Source organism: Mandrillus leucophaeus, unplaced genomic scaffold (genome assembly GCF_000951045.1).
Source record: "Mandrillus leucophaeus isolate KB7577 unplaced genomic scaffold, Mleu.le_1.0 Scaffold314, whole genome shotgun sequence".
NCBI lineage: Eukaryota > Metazoa > Chordata > Mammalia > Primates > Cercopithecidae > Mandrillus > Mandrillus leucophaeus.
In genome coordinates this window covers 132,379-158,655 of record NW_012103299.1, presented here as the reverse complement: position 1 = coordinate 158,655, position 26,277 = coordinate 132,379, and the positions used below count along the sequence as shown (strand labels likewise).

The 26,277-nt window shown below is 48.9% G+C and overlaps 1 long non-coding RNA gene across 1 annotated transcript in view; it reads right to left on the bottom strand.

The window, feature by feature from the left end:
- The window catches only part of LOC105544963, a 38,092-nt gene extending 24,993 nt beyond the window's left edge, over window positions 1–13,099 (bottom strand). The window contains exon 1 of the long non-coding RNA XR_001006848.1: window positions 12,913–13,099. This is a non-coding gene — a long non-coding RNA (uncharacterized LOC105544963). The remainder of the gene's footprint in view (window positions 1–12,912) is intronic.
- Between the last annotated feature and the right edge of the window lie 13,178 nt (window positions 13,100–26,277).

Below are 26,277 nucleotides of genomic sequence, written 5' to 3'. Positions count from 1 at the left end.
CGCCCAGCTAATTTTTGTATTTTTAGTAGAGATGGGGTTTCACCATGTTGGCCAGGCTGGTCTCAAACTCCTGACCTCAGGTGATCCACCTGCCTGGGCTTCCCAAAGTGCTGGGATTACAGGCATGAGCCACTGAGCCCAGCCTGAATTTTTAAAATCTGTGAAGACCTCCTTCCCGTGAAGTCCTCTCCAACCTGGGTTCCAGAGATTTCATCTCACTGATAACCAGGTCCTGTCTTTCTTTTCATCTCCTTAACTCCGCGTCCCAGCATCTGCACCAGAGCCTGAGAGGTCACAGTTGCTCAGTGCATTTATGTGTAAAGGGAACAGTAGTTACTCTACTCTCTAACCCAACACAGGGAAGTGCAGCTAACGTTTCTTTCAGGCCTGAATTTGGGTTAGTCCTGTGCCTGTTTTCTGCATTCTTGGTTAACCAAGGAGGTAGGAAATTTGACCACCCTTCCTTATCAGCTCCCCACAGCTCCCTGGCATAATTTTCCGCTCATGGCTCTCACTTTGCAAACATGTTCGTCGTCATAGAAAATTCAGAGGTGAGTTGGAAGTTGGTACTGCCTGGTTACCATGGCAATGCCAGCTGCCGCTGCCTCCACAGCGAGCCAAGAGCGGCCATGGTGCTGACCAATGGGGTCGGAGCCTCTGAGAACAAAACACCTGGGGTCCATCCCAGTCTCCTCTAATGCCAACCTTCTCCTGGCCCTCAACACTGCCCTGTTTTCCCAGGGGTGCCCATCCTGCAGCCAACCTGCTGGTACAATGCATGGAGCCCGCTCCGCGGAGGTGGAGGCCTGCACTGCCCTTGCCAGCCACCCCTGAGGTGGTGGAGACCTGTTAGGTGACACTCAAAGTCATGAGTGAGTCGCTTCCTGTGCCTGCCTTCGAGATGCTGGCCGAGAGCCGCGCCCGGTGGGCCTGTGCTTCCTTAGTGACTGTCGGCAGAAATTTCCCACTGTGGAAAGAGCTATCTTGGAGCTAATGTAACAACATCTTTTCTCATTTGTGGGTGATGAAAGAAAAGGACTCCCAGGGACCATGTTTCTGAAAAAGAGGAAAAGGTCAACAGCTTCAGCATCTTCAGGGCCTTTGCCATTCCAGGCTGTATGCAGGTGGCGCATGGCGAGGGCTGCTCAATGGCTGGCACAGCACTTCAGGGGACACCTGGGTCACCTCGTTTGATCTTTACCAGCATCCTGTGAAACAGATAGGACCACCATGCCCACTTCATAAATGGGGAACCTGAGGCTTGGTGAGGGCAAAGAAGGTGGTGCCAAGGCAGCACCGCTGGCAGGCGCCGGCGCCTGGCTTGGGAGGGAAGAAGCGTCACAGCAGGGCCTGAGGTCTTACGTGGCTCCGCTGCTCTGCTGTGAACAAGTGTGAGGGTGGAGATCTTCCCCAATTTACATAAACGGAGGCTCGGGTGGCAAAGCCAGGATGTGACACCTGCTCTGTCGTGTCCCAGACTTTGCTGAGCTGTGTCAGACACAGGGCTGTCCTGCTGTGAGCGGGCACTTTGCAAGCAGGAAACCCCCTCCTGAGTTCTAACGCATGGCCGAAACATGATACGAGGGGTCCCACGGGGCGGGGAGACCCAGATTCCAGCCAGAGCTCGGAGTGGAGGTCGTGACATGAGCGTGGAAGAGGCAGCTGGGAGGTCGTGACATGAGCATGGAAGAGGCAGCTGCCCCCACAGCCCCCGTGCAGTATCAGAAGCAGGTGACGCTGAGAGGGGCTGAGAATGCTTACCCTGCTGTGGTGGCAGCTTTTTCTGTGCCATGCGGGCCCCAGCAGTTGCTCAAGGACCTTAGTCATAGCTCCTCGGCCCACACAGCTGCATCCAAGCCCCTGCCCACTGCAATCCCTTCCAAACAAGGACCCAAGGCCCAGCTGAAAAAGCATGGTTCTCTTCCCAAAGAACCACCTGGATGTTCCGGGGAGGAAGGTGTGTGGGGGAGAAGTTTTCCGAGGATTGTCAGAGGGAGGTGATCTGAGACACAGCTGGCACGGGGGCCTAGAGGCAGTTCGCTTCCCTAGGGATTTATACCCCAAAGAAATGCAAAGGTGCGCAAAGAAAGAAAGGCAAAGGCAAGAGCCCAAATTTGTACCCCTGATGTTCCCAGGCCACTCAGGTTTCTGATGTCACCCTGTGCTTTAATATCCAAAATGATGCCTCACGTTCCTGTCTCAGCCACATGTTTTTTTGTGGGAGGGGCGCCTGGTTGGGCCATAGCCAAACCTGTTTCTTCCTGTTCCTCATGGACTCTCCCAGCTCCAGAGTGGAACTGCCTCTTCCTTTATTTCCCCTGGGGAAGAAAACAGGCTTTTAGTTTCCCTCACACCTTAGTCGGAAGCCCACGCCACCATTCTCAGGTGTGGTGAGCTTTGAGAAATTTGCTTCCCTTCTGGAAGCCTCCATTTTCTCCTCTATGAAACAGCAAATTACACTTGTTTCTCCTGGTTGTCGGGGGATTACGTGAGAGATGGAGGTAAAAGTCCCAGCTTAGCACCTGGCCCATGACCAGTATTCAGCCTGGTTCTCTCTCATCTCCCCTTCGCCCTCTCCAGAGCCAGCACGTGTGTGGTCTGGAGACAGCTGAGCTGGTGGTCTCTCCCAGGGGCCTCTGCAGGCCTGGATGCTGACTGCCCCTCTTTCCGTCAGAGCCATGAGCTGTGAGCCGTGCTGGGTTGCCCCAGCCAGCCCCCGCTTCTCATTACAGAGCCGGCCTGTAATTAGACTGTCGCCTGGCTTCAGAGAATGTGCCTGTCAGCAACCCGGCTCCTCTGCCTCTGCAGAGGCCCCTTTGCTTGCTGGCAAGACCTCATCTCCGTGCACAGAGCCATCCTTGGAAATGAGGTGATGTCTGTTCTTCCTGTGACCCTCTTTCACTTGGGGTCAGCTGAGACCAGACCTGCAGGACATGGATGGATGGAGAGGTGAGTGACAGAGCACAGACTGCAGTCCAGGCAAGGAGGGCAAGGAAGGGATCCAGAAAGAGACCTCTGCAACGTCTTCTGCTAGGCTGCCAGGCCACGGCACTGCAGATGCTGAAGCCAGTTAGGTTTTCTTGGGGTTTCCTGACGTAGCTGTCCTCACCCTGCCATCTCAGCCTGAGAGGGAGGAGTGAAGGATACAAGGGTCAGGCAGACCTGGCCTGAATCCTGGTTTTGCCTCTTACTAGCTGTGTGACCTTTGACAAGTGACTTCCCTGTTCTGGGCCTCAAATTCTCTATCTGTAAAAATGGGGCAAATGACACTTCAGAAGCTTGTTATGATGATTAAGTAGATGCAAAACACTTGGATACACTAATGACTCCAAATAACACACGATAGCTGTTATCTTCTTTAGCCGGGTTCCATCCTGTTTCCTTCCTAAATAGGCACAGCATTTGGCTATGCTTTTGCCCATGCAGGTTCCTCTCCCCTGATATCAATATCCTGCATGATTTGTTTAGCAAACTCCTATTGATTCTCCAAGGCCCAGCTCAAATGTCCCTTCCTCTGTGAAGCCTTCCCTGACTCCCCAAGCGGCTGGTGACTTTGTCATCTATACTCCAAGAGTAATTTGCTTTTGCTTTTGATGCAATCCAGTCATACTGCATGGTAATTATTGTAACTGTACCCACTGCTGCCCAACCCACTGCCCTGCCCTCCCTACCCTGTGCCCGCAATCCTTGCTGTGCCCTGAGCCCTTGGCTAGGCTGTGACGTCACGAAAGATAAGGCCTCTACTTGTTCTTCCTGGTAATTCACAGAGTGGATGTTTTGTGATTCTTTAGTTGAATGAATACATGACTGCTGGAAACAAATAAATGGACCAATGGATGATTATAGGGAACATTAAACATTGATATAAGAAAAGCAGAGGTTCAAGGAAACCGTGCCCTTTTCCCCACATACTGCTTTATTCAAGCCCAGGCTGGGTGAAACGTTCGGGAATAAGGAAGGCTATATTCTGCCTAGCGAGAGACCACCTAGGATGGAGGATCATGGAGAGAAACTGGAGACAAAGGAGGAATTCTAGACCCATCTGCCCCGGGATCTGCTGAGTGACCTCAGGCCAGTCTCTTGGCCTCTCTCTGCTGCAGCACAGAAGGCTTCATAAAGGCCCCACCGCTGGGGCTGGGGGAAGAAACCCACGGTCTGAAGAATGTAGAGGCCAAGCTAAGGCCAGTCATGGCCGACGCCCTTTCAGGAAGGCCCCACTCCTTGACCCATGACGGCAGTGACTGGTGACACCTGCCAGCCCCACCCTGGAGAAGGAAGGGCCTCAATCACAGTCACGGCTGTGAGCTGGAATGTTTCCAAGAGAGGCCCCTGCGGAAGGAGCCAGGCACTGGCTGCTGGATGGAGCGTTAGTTGTAGATACAGGGTGTGCAGGTCTGGACCTGACCACACCCCAGCATCACAGAGGCCACTTGCTCCCAGTCCAAACAGGCCTTCTGTCACCTCCTGGCACACTCCAATTCTTCCGAACTCTGCAGGCTTTGTGCTCGCTGCTTCCCTGGGCTGCCCCTTTCTCCTCATTCTGGCCACATTGTAAAGTCATCTCGTTAGGGACCTCCTTTAACGGCCCCACCTAAATTGCCTCTCTCATTCCTGGTCTCTCTTCAGTCACTCTCTACTTCTCCGCCTGATTTTATTGTCTTCCCAGCACTCACCCCACCCTGAACCATCTCATCTGCTTCTGTGTTTACTGCCTGACTCTCCTTTATACCCTCAGTTGTGAGTCAATGACCCGGTCTCTCCTGGTGAGGTTTATCCCCAAGTCTTAGCACAGAGCCTAGAACAGACTGGGCCACAGGGGTTCAATGAATGTTTGTTAAGCGAATGAGTGAGCTATGAATAAGTGGATGGATGGATGGATGGATGGATGAGTGGGCCAAACTGAACCTCAGTGGGAACAGGCCCCCATATGTGATACCAGGCCAATCAATAGGCTATGGGTTTTCTCAAGTGCATCTTGACAGTTGGGTCCTGTGCTGAGACCTTGGAGCCCCACCATGGGCTCTGGAGGGTCCAATTTTTGGCTATACCCTCAGTTGCCAGCACAGGGCCAGAGTCGATGTCCAGAAACTGGGCATGCCTATGTCCAGTGGATGAACAGGGTCAAATTCCTGTAGCAGGAGCGATTGGGAAGTAGTTAAAAGCATGACTCAGGAGTCAGGAGTTGATGACCTGGGTTCAAATCTCAGCCATGACACTTTCTCACTCAATGAGAGACAGAGCACGTTTCTTACCCTCTCTGGGCTCCAATTTCCTTAAGTACCAAACAGATGATACTGGTAGTTATCCCATGGGGATATTGTGAAGACGGAGTGAGACAATGCATAGAAAGTGCTGGCACTCCATAAGGGCGCAACACTCTAACATCAGAGCCCATGGCTCCAGCACCTGCTCAGGGCCTGGCCACAGCAGGCACCTGGTAGGTAATTATTAGGTGAGCAATGAACTCATGTGAAAAGCGATGCCACCTTCAACCTCCCTCTCAGGCCATCCAGTGTCTTCTTCAGTTGAGACCCCTCCAACACCTCCCTTTGCTGCACCTGCACTGCCACCCTACCCTGAGCTATAGCTACATCCTGGCATGGTGTGCTGGAGAGAAGGGCGGGACCACATTGATTTGGTTTGCTTGGTCAGAGAGTTCATTGGGCAAGCATGGTCCTGTTGCCTACTCTGCGAGCAGTGTGAAACGGAATTAAGGAACAGAATCCCAAAACATCGGGGATCATCACAGACTCTCCCAGTTGGGAGGAGACATTCAGGCTTTTCTCCTTCAAGGACGGGGAGACTGAGGCCCAGCTTGGGAAGCAGACTTGCAAACTGATGGTAGAACTGGGACTCACTCCTTGACGCCTTGGCTTCCAGAGCTGCAGCCCTACAGGGAGTGCTGTCCTCAGAAAGGAAGCCTTATTGTGTCCTGAGAAAAAGTCAGGTCATACTTGGAGAGTTTTAATTTGTTTAAAAAGGCTATGATCGGCCGGGCGCGTTGGCTCACGACTGTAATCCCAGCACTTTGGGAAGCCGAGGCGGGCAGATCACTAGGTCAAGAGATCGAGACCATCCTGGCCAACATGGTGAAACCCCGTCTCTACTAAAACTACAAAAAAACAAAAACAAAAAGAAAAACACATTAGCTGTGGGCGCCTGTCATCCCAGCTACTCGGGAGAATGAGGCAGGAGAATCATTTGAACCCAGGAGGTGGAGATTGCAGTGAGCCGAGATGGCACCACTGCACTCCAGCCTGGTGACAGAGCAAGACTCCATCTCAAAAACAAAAACAAAAACAAAAACAAAGCTACAACCACCTCCCAGACAATCTTAAAAATGAAAACAAACAGAAACAAAAGCAAAAAATCTCTGATTGGCATAAACAACAAAGAAGTGGTAAACGGGGGACTGGCCGAGTCCAGTGTCCCCTCTCCTTCAGTTCCACCCTGCTGGGGTGCCACCAGCACTGACCCCAACCCGAATCCCTCACCCCCACAAGGCAGCCGTGGTTGTGGCATTGCAGCTACACGTCTACACACCATCTCTTCCAGGCTTTTCTAGAAGTCTCCAGTCAGCCTCCCTTGCATCTCCATTGCCTAAATTGGGTCTCGTGCCCATTCCTAAGTCAGCCCTCGTGGTTCCTATTGGCAAAGACTAGGTTAACATATTTCTCCTTTCAACAAATATTTATTAAGTGCCTGCTATAGGCAGCATACCTGTGAACAAAATAGAAGAAAATTCTAAAAATTGACATATTCTAGCAGGAGGATACAGACAAAAAACGAATAAGTAAAATATGCAATACTGTTAGATGTGATCAGTGCTAGGGAGAAAAATACAGCAGGGAAGGGAGAAGGGGAGTGCACGTGGGGGAAGTAGCGATGTTAACTAGGGTGGTCTAAGCAGAGACCGAGGGAGGTGAGGGAGTCAGCCATGAGGGCATCGAGGGGAAGAGAATTCCAGGCAGTGGCAACAGCAGTGCAAAGGCCCTGAGGAAGAAGTATGCTTGGTGTGTTTCACAAACAACAAGGAAGCCAGATGACTAAAGCAGAGTGAGGGCGGGGATACTGTAGGAGAGGGGTCAGGGAGGTAAGTAGGGGCAGGAGCTATGGCCCTTAAGGCCCTTGGTGAGGATTCTGGCTTCTACTTTGTTCGTTGTTTTGTTTCTTGAGATGGAGTTTTGCTCTTGTCGCCCAGGCTGTAGTGCAGTAGCACCATCTCCGCTCACTGCAACCTCCGCCTCCCAGGTTCAAGTGATTCTCATGCCTCAGCCTCCTGAGTGCGTAGCTGGGATTACAGGCGCCTGCCACCTGCCCCGATAATTTTTGTATTTTTAGTAGAGACAGATTTTCACCACGTTGGCCAGGCTGGTCTCAAACTCCTGACCTCAGGTGATCTGCCCGTCTTGGCCTCCCAAAGTGCTGGGATTACAGGTGTGAGCCATCATGCCCGGCCTCTACTTTGACTTAGATAGGAGGTTCATGGAGGATTTTGAATGCAGAAATGTCCCAATCTCATTTAGGCTTTAAAACAGAGGTGTTTAATCTTGGCTGCACAGTGGAATCACCTGGAGAGCTTTTAGAAAATACAGATGCCTGGGGCCCACCCACAGAGGTTCTGATGTCATCAGTCAGGGATAGGGCCTGGGAATCAGGATTTTTAATAGACACAGGAGAGTCTACGTGCAGATGAGGTTGAGAGGCATGGGTCTATGTGCCGAGGACTCCCAAATCCTTATCTCTGACTCTCGACTCATGACTCTCTGTTGATGTCCATATTTTGATGTCAGCTTCCAAATTAGGTCTCCATTTGGATGTCAAATCATCATAATAATCATCTCCAACTTAATCGAACCTCAATCTGATTCCTGACCCCTCCCCAAGCCTGTTCTTCCTATGTCCTCTGTCCAGTTCCTCAGGCCAAAACCTTAGTGTTATCCTTGATTCCTCTGTTGCTTTAATAGCTGACATCTGATTCTTTAAAAGACCCTGCTCACCCTACCTTCAAACATACCCAGAAAGCACAGCCACTCACACATCCACGGCCCTGCCGCTACCCAAACCGAGGTCCTCGTGACCTCCGGGTCTTCTAGCCCCTGCCTCCAGTGGCACGTCTCAAACCTGGCTTCTGTGGATTCACGTGGAGAGCTTTAAAAACTGTGGATGCTTGAGTCCTCAGAGTCTGATACAACTGGTGGGGTGCAGTGGGGCATTGAGAATTTTATAAGCTCACCAAGTGGTTCCATTGTGCAGCCAGAGTTGATGAACCTCTGATAAGGATGGTATTTAAAGAGAAAGATCTGGCAGTGACCACCTGGGGAGAGAATACAGCTAGAGAAGCAAAGAGGTCAGAGACTGAGCACAGGCTGACTCTGCGACCTGCAGAGGCAGGGAATGAGGAGGACCCAGGAAGAGACAAAAAGGAGACAGACCCAATCATTGCCGCAGGGGTGGGAAGGACCCTTGACCAATCGAAGGCACTGCTTGAGCTAAGGTAGAAAAATCAGCTTCCCTAGGGCCCAGGGCAACATGGAGGAAGAGAGAACGGATACCTGGATCGGCTTCTCCTGGGGAAAGGGAAGGAACAGGAGGGATGTTGGGTGGTCAAAAAATACATACTAAACCAATACAGATGATAATGGTAATGAAAATAAAAATAATGCTGAGAGAGAGAGAGAGAGAGAGAGAGAGAGAGAGAATCTTCCTCTTCTTATGAAGCCACAACTCATACTGCATTAAACCCCCACCCTTATGATCTTATTTAACCTCAGCGACCTCCTAAAAGCCCTAACTTTTGACCACACCTAACTGCAAGGGAGCCTAGAAAATGCAATTCAGCTGTGTACTCAGGAAGCCAAGGAGCGCATGGCTATTGTTGAAAGCAGTGCAAGAAGCAGGTGGGAGGGTACCCCAGATAGATGGATCACTGTGTGCCGAAGTCTGGAGGAATGCCAGCAAGGTGAACTGGGGCACCGCCACTTGCTCAGCTGTCTGGCCCTGGGTGTAGGAGTGGGGAATGGTGGGAGGGAAGTGACTATGTTGGGCAACAAGATTTCCTGGCCTTTAATTAGCCAGGTGTGGTGCCCTATGCCTGTGGTCCCAGCTACTCAGGAGGCTGAGGTGGAAGGATGGCATGAGCCCAGGAGGTCAAGGATGCAGTGAACTGTGATTGCACCACTCCACTGCAGCCTGGGCAACAGAGTGAGACCGTGTCTCAAAAAAAAAAGGAAAAGATTCCCTGGCTCTTAAAGAGGGTCATGGGCAGAGCTCATGCTCAAGACCATCACTCAGGGGTAGCTTGGCTCAGTTTCTTCCAACTTAGACAGTCGAGTATTTCTGTGAACGTATGGTTTCAAAGGATTCTTTAAAACGCTGTAACCATTCATTTATTAACAGGGAACATGCTCATATTGTTCCACATTTGAAAAGTGAAACGAGTCAGTCATGACAAACCTCCCTCCCACCCTGTCTGTCAGGCACACACTCCTCCTCCTCCCTCAAGGCAGCCAATGCTTTCAGTTTCATGCATAATCTTGCAGTGATGTTTTATGCAAATATAAATTTTACATATATATCCATTCTTCCTTTCGTCCAGTTTTGCACGAATTGTAGCATGCTGAACATAGTATCCTGATCCTTATTTTTGTCTGAGATTTTTTTCATGGTGATATGTAAAGAGCCTTCTCGATGACAACATAGAACTCCACTGTATGGCTGGATCACCAGGATAGTCCCCTGTTGATGGACAGTTAGGTTATTTCTAATTTATAAATAATCTTGCAATTAAGTTTGCATATGTCACTTCATGCAGGGATGGATCTATTTGCAGGATAAACTCATAGGAATAGAACTTCTGGGTGAAAGGGTTATACTCTTCTAGCATAACTGGCTGTGAACTGCCAGGCCACTCCACATATCCTTCTTCTGTCTGAGTCCCTCCCTAGTCCCACCCAATGATGCAGACCTGGGCGACAGTCCTGAGGTGCTGAGCCCAGCCATGTGGCCCCTGGCACGGTTCCGTGCCCCTTGGAAGAGGGCAGTGCCCAGAGTGGTCTCCTCAGATTCTTGGCTGGAGACGTCTCAGCGAGGTCATCCCGTGACCCCCCTGCCCTGTGGTCTCACATCAAGGACAATTGTTTCCCTGCCTCTCTTCAACCACTAGCCCAGCCCCATTCCTACCCCCTCCTCCAGTCCCACGACTTCACCCCTTACTCCCAGAACAGAGGTAAAGCCCGCAGAAGGCCAAGGCAGCACTGTGATAGCCAGAACAGTGTCCCCTCCAAAGACATCCATGTCCTAATCCACACAATCTGTGACTATGTTGCCTTACATAGCAAAAGAGACTTCAAGATATGAAGTCAAGGATCTCGTGATAGAGAGATTATTCTGCATTATTTGGCTGAGCCCAGGGTAGTTGCTAGGGTCCTTAAAGCATGGAGAAGGGAGGCCGAAAGTGAGAGTCATAGAGAGTCTGGAAGATGTTATGCTGCTGGCTTTGGAGTGGAGGGAAGGGTCGTGAACCAGCGTATATGGGTGGCTTCTAGAAACTGGGAAAAACAAAGGTATGGCGTCTCCCCTAAAGCCTCCAGGAGGAATGCAATCCTGCTGACACACTGGTTTTAGCCCAGTCAGACCTATTTTGGACTTCTGACCTTCAGAACTGGAAGGTAATAAATTTGTGTTGTTTTCAACTACTAAGCTCATAGTAATCTTTTACAGCAGTAACATGAGACTAATCCTGTTAGTCCCCGAACCGCCCCCGCAGGAGCCCAGTGCTACTTCTCTCCTGCCTCCTGAGCTGCCTCCCTTCTTGCAGAAGGCCTGGCTTCAAATTCCTGTTCTCCTTACCCACTGGGTGCTTTGGGGCACATACGGCATTCCTTTGAGCCTCGGTTCTCTCATCTGCAAAATGCAGCTCATGATCAGACTGTCACAAGGTTGCTGGGAGGTTAAATGAGATGATGCTTGTGAAATCTCTTAGCAACTGTGCCTGCCATGAAATCGGCGCTTGATATTTTTAGATGTTGAGCATAATTCTGAAACTTTCAGTTGTGCTCCCAGAACCTACTCCTGCTCTGGCCCTGGCTACGGCCCTAGCTTCCTCTGCGGAGACGGCCCCCTTTCTGCAGTGCTTACACCCAGCAGAGACCCTCCGGGAGGCAACTCTCTCCTACAAACCAGCCCCAAGGAGCCAGGACCCTGAGGTGCTGTCCTCAGCAAAGAGGAAACTCAACCCAGGTTCAAATCCTTTTTTTTTTTTTTTTTGCCACTTCCCAGCTTGGTGGCACTGGGGGACTTATTCCACCACTCTGAGCCTTGGTTTACCCCTTTGTAGAATACCCACAGTGAGCCCCAGCCCAGGAGGTTGGCCCAGGAGTGTGCTCATGGCTGGGCACATAGCAGGTACTGGAGAAACAGCTTCAGAGCACTGCCTTCGCAGCCAGGACCAGACCCAGACTTGGAGGACCCTGGGACCCATACAGTGTGTAGCCCCTTTAAGAAGGAGCATCTGAACTTACAAACATAATTCTGATGGGGCCTAGGCCAGGGAGGCATCCTGAGGCCTGAACTCCATTTGCTTCTGCTCTCTGCTCTCAACCCCTCCTTCTCCGTAATGACCGGGCCAAACATGTTTCAGAAATGTCCCTCCCAACCTGCCTGAATCAGCCCCAGGAGCCTGAGATTTTTCTGAAACTGTCAGAGGCGGTGGCCACCTTAGCCTCCCAGCAGGATCCAAGCTCGCTTGGTAAGTGAGCAAGACTTTTGATGGAACAGAGGCAAAATCTCTATCTGATGAGATTAGCTCTTTGGAAAAGAGCGCACAGTTCATCAGTTCGTCTCTACCTTGCTCGGACAGTAGAGATGCCAGATTAAAACAGCAACAACCACCAACAAAACCAAGACATATGTGTATATATATGAATTCAATTTAATTTGAATTCCAGATAATGAATAATTCTTTAGTATAATTACATCCCAAACGTTGCATGAGACATTTAGCTGGATGTGCTGCATTTTGGCTGGCAGCCCTGTCTGTTGGAGACACAGCCACGTGGCTATTCCGATTCAGGGTGTGCTCTGCAGAAGTGTTACTGCTTTGAGAAGCATCTGGGGGCCCTTGAACTTCCGCAGAAGAATAACCAGTGGCAGAGGGAGGGATAGGGGAAGCTGCCCCCAGGCAGGTTGGTGAGCGTTTAACACCTGTGGCCAGAGCCAGGTGGTCAGGGCCTGAAGTGTAGCCTTAAATGAGACTTGTAGCCACCCCCAGAGCAGGTGTTGGCACACCCATTTCTGCAGATGTGAAAGCCAGAGCCCAGCAGGAAAGGAACACCTTGTGAGCACCTACTATATGCTGGCATTTTACACGCATTCGCTCATAGTTAAGAGTGGGCAGATTTTGCAGTTGTTGCTATTAATGTAATCCAGGCGTCAGAGAAGCACGATATGAAAAATGAGTCTTTTTCCCCGCGTTTGAGAGCGCTCAACCTCTCAAACCTCCCAGTGATTCCTCAACCTCAGCACTATTGGCATCTTGGACCAGACTTTTCGTTTTTCTTTTTTCTTTTTTTTTTTTTTGTCGTGGGCTGTCCTGTGCACTGTAGAATGTTTAGAAGCATTCCTGGCCTCTAGCCACTCAATGCCAGTGGCACCCCCACCCCTTCTATCTGTGACAACCAAAAACATGACTCCAGACATTGGCAAATGTCCCTTAGGAGGCAAAATCGCCCCTGCAAGAACCACCGCTCCAGAAGAATGACTGTTAATCATTTTCTGAAAGGAAAATAAATCTTTGAACCCCAAAATCACTAGGCCAAAGGAAAAAGTCAAGCTGGAAACCGTGTCGGGCAAACCCGCCACCCATTTTCTTCCTGAATAAGATAGCTACAAAGATTTTTTAAAGCTACATACCTTCCTCACAATTTTCCCACAGGGAAATGCCTTGTGGGCTTCAAGATCTTCACCCTAAAGCAGTTCTGTCGAATTGCATCCTGGCAATGTCAACCAACAGCCAGTCTTCACAGCTGCGGGACAGGTCACCCCTCTGCTCACCTGAAACAAATGCCTGTCTGATTGCTTCCTCTGCCCTATTGTTTATGTAAAAATGCTGATTCACTGAGCCAGCCTAAGGCATAAGTGACTATTCTTCTACGCCCCCACCCCCCCCACCACATGTAAATTGTGTATTCAGTGAAAGGCTGATTAAAGACTCAAAAGAATGCGACTATTGGTCTCTTGTCTACCGATGACCCGGAAACCCACCCCTCCCACCTTTCTGGACTGAACCAATGTGCATCTTACACATATTGATGGATGTTTCATGGCTCCCTAAAATATATAAAAGCAAGCTGTATCTGGACCGCCTTCGGGACAAAGAATTTTTGGCAAAAGGATTTTTGGCCTCAGGACCTCCTGAGGCTTTGTCACAGGTGCGTCCTTAACCTTGGCAAAATAAACTTTTTACATTGATTAAGATCTGTCTCGGATACTTTGGGTTCACACTTCCTTGAGAACATTTTTAGAATATTTCGAAGCACATGTGTATGCCTTCAAAACACAAAACCAAACAACGAAAAACAAGACAAGGCCAGGCGCAGTGGCTCACCCCTGTAATCCCAGCACTGTGGGATTACAGGATCTCTTGAGCCCAGGAGTTTGAGACCAGCCTGGGCAACATGGAGAAACCCTATCTCTACTAAAAATACAAAAAAACTAGCCAGGTGTGGTGGTACATGCCTGTAGTCCCAGCTACGTGGGAGGATGACTTGAGCCCGGGAGGAGGAGGTTGCAGTGAGCTGTGATTGAACTACTGCACTCCAGCCTGGGTGACAGACAGCTTGTCTCAAAAAATAATTTTTAAAGAAACAGGTTAATATATACACCTCTTTTATCACTTGCCTTTTTACTTACCAGTATACCTTGGACATCTTTCTGTATACCCCACTCATGAATCTGCATTTCTTCTTTGACAACTGAATGGCATTTCTTTGTGGGTACTGCTGCCATTGATGGAACCAGTTCCCTCACTCTTGAGGCAGTAGAGTTGTTTCCAGTGTTTTGCTGTTACAAACGATATTCCACTCAGCATTCTCACACATGTGTCTAGATATATTCATAGGATAAACCCCTAAAAGTGGAATCGCTGGGCCATAGGTATGTACATTTTTAATTTGATGTGCCACATTGTTAACCAGAATAGTTTGCACCAATTTACTCCATTGCCACTAACATCTTGATGAAAAGTACCAAACATTTAGTGAGCATTGACTGTATTTCATACACTATGTTAAGGGATTTGCATGTGCTATCTTATTTAATTCTCACTATAATTCTACTGGTAGGAACTAATAATATTTCCATTTTACAAATGAAAGAACTTTGGCTTAGAGTGATTAAGAGTATTTTCTAATCTTGTCAGTGACAGTACTGGGATCCCAACCCAGAGCTCTCTCAGTCTAAAACCTGTTCTCTTCACCGATACATTTACTTTTCATAGCAATTGTGTGAGCTGGGCCCCATTATTTCTTTTTCTAATGGGATTACTGAAGCTCCAAGTAGTTAAAGTGACTTGCTCAGGGACATAGAACCCAATCACAAATCTGAGCCTGACCCCAGAATCTGTATTCTTCCCTTGAGACGCCATGCCACCTCCTCCAGGAAGCTCTCTGGGATTATTCCAACCATCCTCGTCATCTCACCCCCAATAGCAGCTCCTTGGGAGCTCTGGGAATCTGCAGCAGGAATTTTAACTCAGAGTGTGTAGGTGTGTGGGTGTGTAGGTGTGTGGGATCTCACAGATGTTAAAGTCAGACAGACTAGATTAGAAATCCCTTTGCTATCTACCTTCTGAAGTGAACTACGGCAAGAGACCCTCTCTCTCGGGGTCTCAGTTATTTCATCATTATGATGCTTTTTATTACTGTTGCTAATAGTAGCATGATAATAGTGATTACCCCTTATGGAGACCCTTCTCTGCACCACCTTTTACAGTGGGTAGTGTCTTAGTTTAGGTCCCTCAGGAAGCAGACACTGAGATAAGGATTTGGGGCAAGGTTTTTATTTGGGAGGTGACCCCAGGCATCTTGGTGAGAGACTAGGGAAGTGACACAGGGAACAGAGTAAAACCATGGGATGGTGTGTAATGGACAGGTAATTGCCAAGGCTAGCTGGGCTCTGAGAAGTCGTGTGGCTCACGCCATGGAATACCCTACCCAGGCAATCCTCAGTGGTTGGGGGTCGCTCCTGCAGCCTCAGGTCGGGGCTGGGGTACTGTCTGCAGGTGGCCAACAGCACAGCCTCCCTGCAGGCAATTTACGGGAGCTTCAGAATGAATTAATTACCACTCACATTGTGTCTGCCACTGACCTTGTGTTTTACTTACCATTGACCTAATCGCCGTTGACCTTGTGTTTTTTTCTTGCTAGTTCTGTCACTCTTTGGAGGGTCTATGCCTTGTACCTCACCTAGGTTTTTCGCATTACCATGCGGGGCATGGCGTAAACCTCCATAAATTAAGGCTGACCATTTGAATCCTTCAGTCATTAGCAAATATTTACTGTGTACCTACTATGTGCTACGTGCTGTTTAAGAAATCAGTAGACTTCATTGTTTTGAGCAGTTTGAGGTTTATAGAAAAATGAGTGGAAAATACAGAGTTCTCATCTACTTCCAAAGCCTCCCGCATCCTGTTAGCACCTGTGATTAACATCTCGCATGGGTGTGCTACATTTGTTACAACTGATGAGCCAATACTGATACATTTTTATTCACTAAAGCCTAGAGTTTACATTACGGTTCCCTTTTTGTGTTGTGCATTCTGTGGCTTTGCACAAAGACATCGTGACACGCAGAATGCCACTATTCCCTGTGATCCACCTATTCAGCCCTCCCTCCTTCCCGCCCCTTCCCTCCAACCCGTGGCTCCGGGGATTTTTTCAGTGCTGGGAACACAGCTGGGACACAATAAAATTTCTATCTTCGTGGAGCTGACATTTCAGTGGGGAGAAGGATAATACTTAAGCCAGCAAATAACACATCCCCAGGTCCAGGAGATGATAGATGCTGTGAAGAGAATGTGTGTGGCTAGGGGAGGGGAGCTCTTGTTTAGACAGGATGGTCAGTGGAGGCCTCTTTAAGGAGATGACACTTAAGCAGAGCCTTCTCTGGCTGGAGACCCGAGGAGCCCAGGCTGTTGTTCAGAGGCTGCGCTGCTGAGAGGCTATGAAAGATCCCACAGGCCACAGTGGGTGGACCCAGAGAGACAAGTTGACCCCTCACAGGAGGTGTCATGGCTGAACTGGGTCCACCCGGCCTCAGATTCATATGTTGATGCCCTAACCCCTAGTACCTCAAAATGTGACCATATTTACAGAAAACAATTTTTTTTTTTTTTTTTTTTTAGACAAAGTCTCGCTCTGTCACCCAGGCTGGAGTGCTGTGGCACCATCTCGGCTCACTGCAACTTCTGCCTCCAGGTTCAAGTGATTCTCATGCTCAGCCTCCTGAGTAGCTGGGATTACAGGTGTGCACCACCACATCTGGCTTTTTTTTTTTTTTTGTATTTTTTAGTAGAAACGGGGTTTCACCATGTTAGCCAGGCTTGTCTCAAACTCCTGGCCTTAAGCAATCCATCCACCTTGACGTCCCAAAGAGCTGGGATTACAGGCATGAGCCATGACACCCAGCCAGAAGGAAAGAGGGTAAGAAGTTAAATGGAGCCATTATGGTGTGCCCTAATCTAGTATGAATGGTGTCCTTATAAGAAGAGGACATTAGGACACAGACACACACAGAGGGAAGACCATGCGAATGAAGATGGCATCTGCACACCAAGGAGAGAGGCCTCAAGAGAAACCAACCCTGCTGACATCTTGAGCTTGGGTTTCCAGCCTCCAGAACTACGAGGCAATAGATGTCTTTGGTTTAAGCATCCCAGTCTGTGGTATTTTGTCATGGCAGCTGGAGCAAGCTAGCACAGGAGGCACGAAACCTGCTCTTCCATGCCCCCAGCCCTCCCATCGCACGCGGAGGTGTTAGGGAGCATGATCTACTGTCACTGAAACAATCTGGGTCCTGGAAGCTGCCCTGAGGCGGCCTTCCTTTCCACCTCGGGGGCAGAGCTAGCTGTTCTCTCTGCCTTCCTCCATGACTTGCTGCTGGTTGTGGAGGCCACTCAAGGAGAACCCACTGGGCATGTCCAGAACAGCATCGCGGACACCTGCATCCTGACAGGCAGAGGCCAAGACCCCATTCTTCCTTCCACTTAGCAGTTGTGTGACCTTGAGTGGGTTACTTCACCTTCAAAGCCTCAGTTTCTATATCAGTTCAATAAGGGGAAGGGATGATTCCTGCCTCCTGGGGGGTACCAGGGGAACCAAATGAGCGACTGTGTGAGAAACACTCAGCCCAGCCCAGAACACAGATGAGGTTAGCAACCCTTTCTTCCCGTGTAGCATCTGTCTTTACAATGAGTCTGAGGGGGAAACATTATTCCCATTTTACGCCAGAAACCTGACCTAAGGGCGCCTTGCAGTGACCAGCCAGTCAACCCACAGCCTTGCAGACAGGACCAACCACCCCTGGCTGGTTCTGCCCCCAATCCTCTGGTGGTACAGGTGGTGCAGTTGGCTGTGGCATCGATATCACTGAGGCCCAGGCTGTGGGCCCTGGCCTTGTAAATAAGTCTCAAAAATTCAACTCCACTGTCCATCTCTCCCCAGCCCCTTGAATCAGCAGGACTGCCCTGAAACAGCCAAGAACAGAGTTTCTATGACGTTTCCAGCTTTTAATATTCCTAGTTCCCTTCTAAATCACCTCTCTGGACCTCAGTTTCCTCATTTGAAAAATGGGTAGAAGAATTCAGTGCTTTCTCAGGCCTCCCCTGCACAGCAGAACCATCTAGAAATTCTGCCAGAAATGCCACTGGGGGAAGTCATGCCATGGTGACAGTCACATTTAATGACAGCTCTTATTGACTGCACATTTCCTATATCAGGTACTTTCTATACATCCTCTCATTTTATGTCCGACAAAGAGCCTATGAGGTGGTTGGTACTGTCCCTATTTTACAGATAAGACAGAGACCCAGAGATGCTCAGTGATATTTTCAAGGTCTCATGGCCAGTGCATGGTAGAGTTGAGACTTGAACTCAAGTCTGTCTGGGTTTAAAGCCTGTGTCTCCCGCATGCTGACGCTGACCCCCAGTGTGTCTCGTGGCTTACAGTTTTAGGGTTTTGTTTTTAGGCAAAACACTGTTTTGTCTGAATTACAATTCAGTTCAGGTTTATTTTAAAAATTCATAACAACACAGGTGACTGCTGTATTGTAGCAGCAAGGTTGGTGCCTAGAGCACAAGTTTTACAGCCCAGCTTTTCCTTTTCTCTTCCTTGGGAGGGGAAACATCCTGTACCATGAGCATTTGCTTTAATTTTTACACACACACACACACACACACACACACACACACACACCCAGGGACAGATACATTTCTCCAGCTCTCCTTTGAAACGGAGGGAGTAAGGTCTGGCACAGTGGCTCACGCCTGTAATTCCAACACTTTGGGAGGCCAAGGCGAGTGGATCACTTGAGCTCAGGAGTTCAAGACCAGCCTGGGCAACATGGTGAAACCCCGTCTCCACAAAAAATGCAAAAATTAGCCAAGCATTGTGGCACATATGTGTAATCCCAGCTACTCGGGAGGCAGAGATGGGAGGATCACCTGAGCCCAGAAGGCGGAGGCTGAAGTGAGCTCTGATTGTGCCCCTGCACTCCAGCCTGGGAAACAGAGCGAGACCCTATCTTTAAAAAAAAATTAAATGGAGGGAGCAAAGAACAGAGATATTGTTGAGGCTTGGGGCTGAAATTAAAGTTCAAACTAAAATCCTAAAGAGGTTGACTATGCTGATTTCCTTTGGACGTTAAAAAGCCTGCCAGAAGGATGCTAATTGTCAAGGCTTCCCAGGGCTTGGAGGAGCTTCCCAGAATGCACTGGGAGTGAGGCAGACAAGGCTGCACGGGCCCAGTTCTCTTTGTTCTGCATGTGGGTTGCTTCAGCGGGGCATGGTGGAGACAGATACGTGTGAAAACATTTTGTACACTGGATAGCGTACGAGGAGGAGGAGGAGGAGGATGTGGCTCACATGGCCTGGTTTCAGGCTCAGCTTTGCCCCCAGCTAACTGTGTGACCTGGAGGAAGTTGCTTATCTGGGCTGCAGTCTGTCCCTAAGAAATAGTTGGACACTAAACAATCTCATTGTTCCATTTGAGTCTAACAAAGATGACCTTGGCGAATGTGGCACAAAATTCTGTTTCCTAGAAACATACTCTAACCAGCTGCAATGATAGCAATATATAAAAATAATGCAGCACGTAGTATGAGCGAAGCACGTAGTATGAGCCAAGCACTGAGCAAAATAATTTTTCACGGCCCATCTCACTTATATCTCCTGATAAAGGTACAAGCTGAATACTTGCATTATCCCCACACTAAAGATGAGAAAACTGAAACTCAGAGAGGCTAAATCATTGCTCAGGTCCCCTAGCTAGAAAGCGGCAGATCTAGGATTCGGAAATTTGGAAAACCAAATTTTCCTGTCTCCATGGCCTCCCTCTTAAGCAAAGGTTCAGGTCACAGCCATAAGCCTGGATGCAGCAGCGGAGACGGTTAGGGCTAATAGGCCCTCACTTCAGGGTCACCAACAAGCCAGAGTCTGATCTTCTCTAACTGAGTGTCCCTGGCTTAGGCAGGCAGTGCAGGAGTGTAACTGGATCTGCTTAGAGAGGCCCCAGCTTGCGCCATTCACTGGGCCAGAAACCTGAGCTGCTCCTGAGAGGGCTGGAGGACAGCTTGGGGCTTGGAGATTGGCTCACACTATCCCAGCTATTCCATCGCAGACTAAATGGCTTCTGGCCCTTGTTAATGGCGCCATCTCAGATCAGTGCCAGGGGAACCACTGGTCATTTGGGGGCACCGGGGGGAGCAGGGTAGAGGGGTGGGGTGATGGTGGGTGATTAGCAGCTCCCTTCTTCCCCCTCACCCCTTGGTCCCTCTCGTTGACCCACCACTTTCCCCCAGTTGATGCAGCAGAAATTTCCGGTGGGAGGGATACTCAGGTTTGGGAGTCCATTTCATTCCTGCATGTTCACTATTTATAAGCCTAAGCCACAGCCTGCCTGAAAATTCCAGGTCATACTCCCGCAACCCAACCTGATCAAATATTCATGGAAGCTGATGAGCTGTCATCATCATGAATCCCACGACCTGCATTTATTGCTTTGACACTACTTTATAGGAATTACTTCTCCTCCTCTGCCCTGTGCCACATTTTCACCACCCTTCCCCAATAAATCCAGCTCTGAGCAATTTATAAATGTGTAGCTTATCAAAATCGTGCTCAGGCCTCAACCTGGGAGAAGCAAACTAACTGGAAATTAATTTATGTATTAGGCATTGATTACAGTGTAGACCCTTTTAAATGTTTGTAGAAGTGCATGATAAGGTAAAAAGAATCTTTCAATCAAAAAGACTAGGCCTTGAGTCCCAAAGCTGCCTTTTGCAATGTGATAATAGTAACTTACACTGAATCTGAGTTCATCATGTCTCAGACAAGGCACTCACATGACAAGTCTATGAGCCAAGTGTTATTATGGTCACCTCCTATTTTTCAGATGAGGAAACTGAGGCACAGAATGGTTATATAAATTGCAAAAGGCAAATTGCAAGGTCACATGAATTGCAAAAGGTAAATTGCTAAGCCCAATTTCCACATATTGGGAAAATAAGGGATAATAATTCCTGATTTACCAAGTACTTGGGAAGGTTAGATTCTGTAAAGCAGAAGGGCTTAGCACAAAGAATGCCTCCCTCCCTTCCCTTCCCCTCACCTTCCCTTCCCTTTCCTTCCCTCCCGCTTTCTTTCTTGCTTTCCAATATTGATCAAAGGTGCCATTATATCAGGTCTTGTGCTAGGTCCTGGAGAGATGGTGTGAACCAGGCAAAAGCTGCCCTCTGCTTCACTCTCTCTTGTGAACCTGCCATCTTGCAAGGTGCAGGCGATACACCATGACCTTCCCATTGTCCCATGTTCTCTCGCACCCAGAGGATCAGTATTTCCCCTCCTATGGCTTCTGCCTTCTCTCTGGTTCTGGGGGTGGGGGGAATGACTGGAGGCCAAATCCAATAATCTTTGTTGTCTGTTCCCCCTTTCTTAGCTTTTAATGTGATCAAAACTCAGGTCTGGACTGAAGCCTAGAGAAGCAGACATGTTTGCCCCAAGGCTGTCTGAGGAGTGAGGAGCTAGGGCAGGATTTGAACTAGATATGTCTGACCCAAGCCCCATGATAAGGCCATGTGTTCCAAACTCAGGCAACTGCTACGGGTGCAAATTCCTTCCCTACTTTGAGCTAGAATCCCCAGCCTGCCACTTGCATCTGATGGTGTTCTATATTCTCAAAATAGAAGCCACTCTGGCAAATATTTGGCATTATATTTCTGTCTTTCCTAATGCTCCTCTATTCTTTCAACTTTTTCTTCTTTTTTTTTCATTAGAAAGGATGTTTTTTTTTCTCCTGTGGCTCTTGCTGAGCCTGCTACCCTTTGTCAAAGTGTCCCTTTAAGCCGTATGCCTGAGTCGAATAGGCCACTTCCAATGCGGGCTCATGTGCGGGAGTGAGCAGGCTGCCCATCTCCCATAGTGAGGGCTTGCTCCAGCTTTTCTGTTGGGCACACCCCACGAAACATGATCTTTGAGTCCTCTGGAAACACTAGTTATGGGCATATCTGCTGCTTCTGAGGTGAGGGTGCCTAGGCACCAACATGCATTGGGCACCTGCTGGGTTCCAAGCTTAGTTCACACACAGTGTTGCTTGAGTTGTCTCCCTGTGTCTCTGAAGCAGGTCTTGTTAGTCTCATTTTGCAAATGAGGCACTGAGGCTCAGAGAAGGGCTATAATTAGGAACGCAGAACTAAGCAAAATCTCCCAATCTTTTTGCCCATGTGGTCAGGTTTTGAAGCCCCATGGGCAGGACTGATAACGACCACTGTGAAAATAATGAGTTTGGATTCAGTTTCTCAGACATGACCTTCATACTGTGTTGGAGTTCCAAATGTTTCAGGACCCAGAGTCGGGGTATGATCACCAACTTTGTCATTTCTCTGAATTTGATCATCACGGCATTCATAAATGTCAGAAATAGGACAGTGTTGTGTTCAGACTCCTCAGGTCTCCATCAGAGACCTGCCCCATCCCAGCCTCTGCTGTCTCACTGACCGGAACTTTTCGTGTCTTGATCCAAGAACAAGAAGGAATCCAGTGAAAACATCCTCACTCCCGCCCCCTACCTCCAAGCTTCTTCAACTGACCTGAGTGGGTATGACGCAAAACCATTGTGGTGGGCATTGGTGGTTTTCAGCCTACGTTTATTTCTTGTTTGGGGTTAACATTTTATTTTCTCCGGGAGATATAATAGATTGGAATATTGCTCTCGATTCTTCATTCCCCCGTTAGAGAATTATCCATCTATGCCCTTTATCACATGACTTTTCAGTGTCTCTCCATTGAAGGGGACAGTCTTTCTCTCCAAGGGACTGAAGTTGAGTTTGGTCACGTGACTCTTGTGAACCAGCGGCACGTGAGTGGTTACGAGCTGAGCAGCGGCTCTAAACGTGCTTGTGTGATTTGGTCTTGTGTGCCCCTATTATCCACAGTGAGAAAAACATGTGTCCTGATCGACACAGGATAAGAGGGACATGGTACAGACCCACGTCTGGCATTAGTCTGGGGTCAAGCCCAGTCCCTCCCAGCAAGAACACAACTTATTCTCCGATTCATGAGTAAGAAATAGAAAGGCTTGTTAGCATACGCCACTGAGTTCTGTAGTTGTTCCCCAGAATTAGTGCAGGGATAACCGATTAATTCCTACAGGGATAGGATAACCGATTAATTCCTACAGGACAGCATACCCTGTCCCAGGCCTTCAACACCCAGGGTGGGGACCATGGCTCAAACTTGGTCAGGAAGCGTATCTATGCTGGTGGCTCCTGCTTTCTCATCTTACCCACTATCCATTCTCTGCCCAACTCTCGCCTGCTCCAAGCCCAGGCCCCTTCCTCCGCTGCAGCCCCCACTGGGCTCTGGTAATGCAGTTTCCTTTTTCTGCCCCTCAAGTCTACGGGAGGCAAGAGAGTCTCCCTGTGGCTAGTTGCAGGTGCTTAATACCCTTGTGGGTTCCCTTGTCTCACATCTTAGACCTTTCATTCATTTATATTCACAATCCCCACCACACATACTGTCTATTTCCAACTGAGATGGCCTGGTCCAGACCACACCCTTCGTCTCAAATTCTAGATGCACTTGGGCAAGTCACTTACACTTCATTTTATCTCCCACTAAGAAAACAGGGATTATGCTGTTGCCCTTTCCATGCTGCCAGGAGAGAGAAATCGGATCACGGGTAAACAGTGGCTGGCCTTGCGTTTTAGCCTCACTGTGGATTTGCAATACAGGTGAGTTCTCCGGGCCTATCTTGCTCTTGCTAGCATCTAATGTGATGCCAGGAACACACCAAAGCATTAATAAATATTTGTAGATTGAAAAGCCCTCTGGTAGATTCTCTTCTTTTGACCTTTTGATTATTTTTCCTCTTGACATAACAGAATAACATACCTAGTACCATGGTGACAATCGCTATAGAAATCCATAGCTTGCTCTCAGCACACCCGCAGATGCCAGTGGGAGGCTGGCATAGATTTGGACCAATAGAGAGAAGGCATGGTTAGCCTTGTCCTGGTTACAAAGAACACGCTTTTTTTTCCCCCCTTTCAAATGGACCTTCCTGTCCCCAATTCAGCATCACCTAGCTCTCTCACAATGTGGGTTAATTTTCCATCAGCTCCTAGAAAGAGTGTATTTCCAGACTCTCTGGGGACAGACAGAGGAGTTTCAAACAGGATAAAGCAAGCTTCGATGGAGAATATTTGGAGCCTGCCGTGGCGTCAGGCTGCTCCAGCCGCATTTCTGCCAGAGGGTGGGAATGTGTTTGCTTGGAACAGGTAATCCTTTCGGACACACTAATCCGAGGTTTGAAATAGACTTGTGTTGCTAACAGAAACCCCTGTTGTGTGGCCTTTTCTTTGTCAGGCAGGCTTGCCCTGGTAAAGGCTGGGGGTACACTGGCTTGGGAGTGGAGGTCCTTTACTCAAGGCAAACAGGGCATCTGCCTCTTTAAGAGGGACCTTGAGGAGGGACAGTCAGAAAATCACAGAGATGAAAGCCAGATGGCCACTAAATAGGATGGCAGCGAGTGAGGAGAGGACGGCCAGCTGGGCTGTCTGCTTTATCACCTTGCAGTAGAGAAGACTTCGGCCTGTGGCTGCAGGTGGAAGGTTTGGGGGTAGGGATGGCACCCTGAGCCAGGGCCCTCCGAATGGTCCAACTGGCCCCACCTTCTGCCCAAACTGGAACACAGAGTTCTACATCCAGGAGACAGAGAAAGTCTGGGCCATGGAGTCAGAGAGGTCTGGGTTCAAATTCTAGCTGTGTCTCCCTGAACAGTGGTACAGTCTGTCCAACTTCCATTTCCTCATCCATAGCATGGAATGGTGATCCCATCTCACAAATTCACCGTGAGGCAAGTACGAAGAATACGACTTGAGCACAGTGCGTGGGGTAAAGTAGGTGCTCAGGAATTGCAGTGCCCCGTCTTCTGGAGAGTACACTAATAACTATTTAACTAAGAGAGAGAGAAGGGGAACTTTTTTTTGAGAGTCTGGGATCCTGGCCATTTAAAAATGAAATCCCCAAATCCTGCTTAAATACCTTACTAAGAATGCAAGTATATCACTCAGGGCTAGTATTAGATACCTGTAACAGAAAACCCAGATATCAGTGGCTTAAACAACAAGAGTTTACTTTCTTTTCTCTCATATAAAATAAGTCCTGATGCAAACAGTCAAAGACTAGAATGATGGCTCCCCAGTCATCCCTTCCAAGAAGCCAAGGCTCTTTCTATCTTTGTGCTCTGCTACCCTCAGAGAGTGGCTTCCTCTGTCAAGGTCTTTGCATGGTCACAAAACGCTGCTGCAGCTCCAGCCATTATGTCCACATTCCAGGCACCAAGAAGGGGCCAGAAGTGCAAGAGGAGGCAACTCTCAGATGAGTCAGCACTTTTAAAACTCTTGACCAGAAGCTTCTCCCATTGACTTCAACTTACATCTTATTGGGTACCCTCTATGGCAAGAGGGGTTGGGAAATTTATGGGGCCGGTAGACCCTCCCAATCATAACAGGGGTTCTGTTAGTAGAGGGCAATGGCAGAATGTCACCTCTGCCATAGCCAACATGCAGCTTCTTCAACTTCCCTGGAAAGGTTTCCTGGGCATATTTCCCCAGGAACAATAAAGTGTCTTGGGTTTTCTGCCTTCTCCACCATCAGTCCTCACTCAGTGGACCGGCTGTTTCTGGAAAGGGCCACTGGTGAGAGTAAGGTCAGAACCCTGTGGCACACAGCTGGTCTCAAAGGCAGAGCTGCAGGAAGGTCCTGGCCGTGCCTCTGACTGACTGGGTGTTCCTCGGTGAGTTACTTAACTGCACACATCAGGATTCATGGATACCTTAAGGATCAGTGAGATACTTATTCAGGAAAACATCCTGCAAGGGCCAGAGTTCAATAGGTTGTCAGCCCGAGGTTAGTCCCCATCTTTCTCAACCTCCCATTGCCGACCTACCACCTCGATGTTAATAAAGCAACATCGGTTTCCATCCAACTTCAGATGATGCATAGATTTTATGAATCAGGAAGGTTCAGAATCAGAAGGTCAGATGGATTACATGTGGGTGCCAGGTTGAGAACCTGCCTGGAGCACTCTAAAACCCAAAGGATAACCACTAAAATCTAAAATAGTTTGCACTGTCTCATATCTGCCAATGTTACTGGCTGTACTAGTTATCCATTGCCGTGTAACAAATTACCCCAAAACTTAGTGGCTTAAAAGCCAGCACAGTTTATCATTTCATTGTTTCTCTGGGTTGAGAATCTGGGTGTGGCTTAGCTGGGTCCTTAGCCTCAAGGTCCCTCACAAGGCTGCAAGCAAGCTGTCCGGGGGGCTGTGACCATCTCAAGGCTGAAATGGGGTTGGATCCACTTCCCAGCTCACTCACATGGTGGCTGGCAGGACCCAGCTCCTCATTGGCTGATGGCTGGAGGCTCCTCAGTGCCATGCAGCATGGGCCTTTCCAAAGGGCAGCTCACAGCGTGGCAGTTTGCTTCATCAGAACGAGC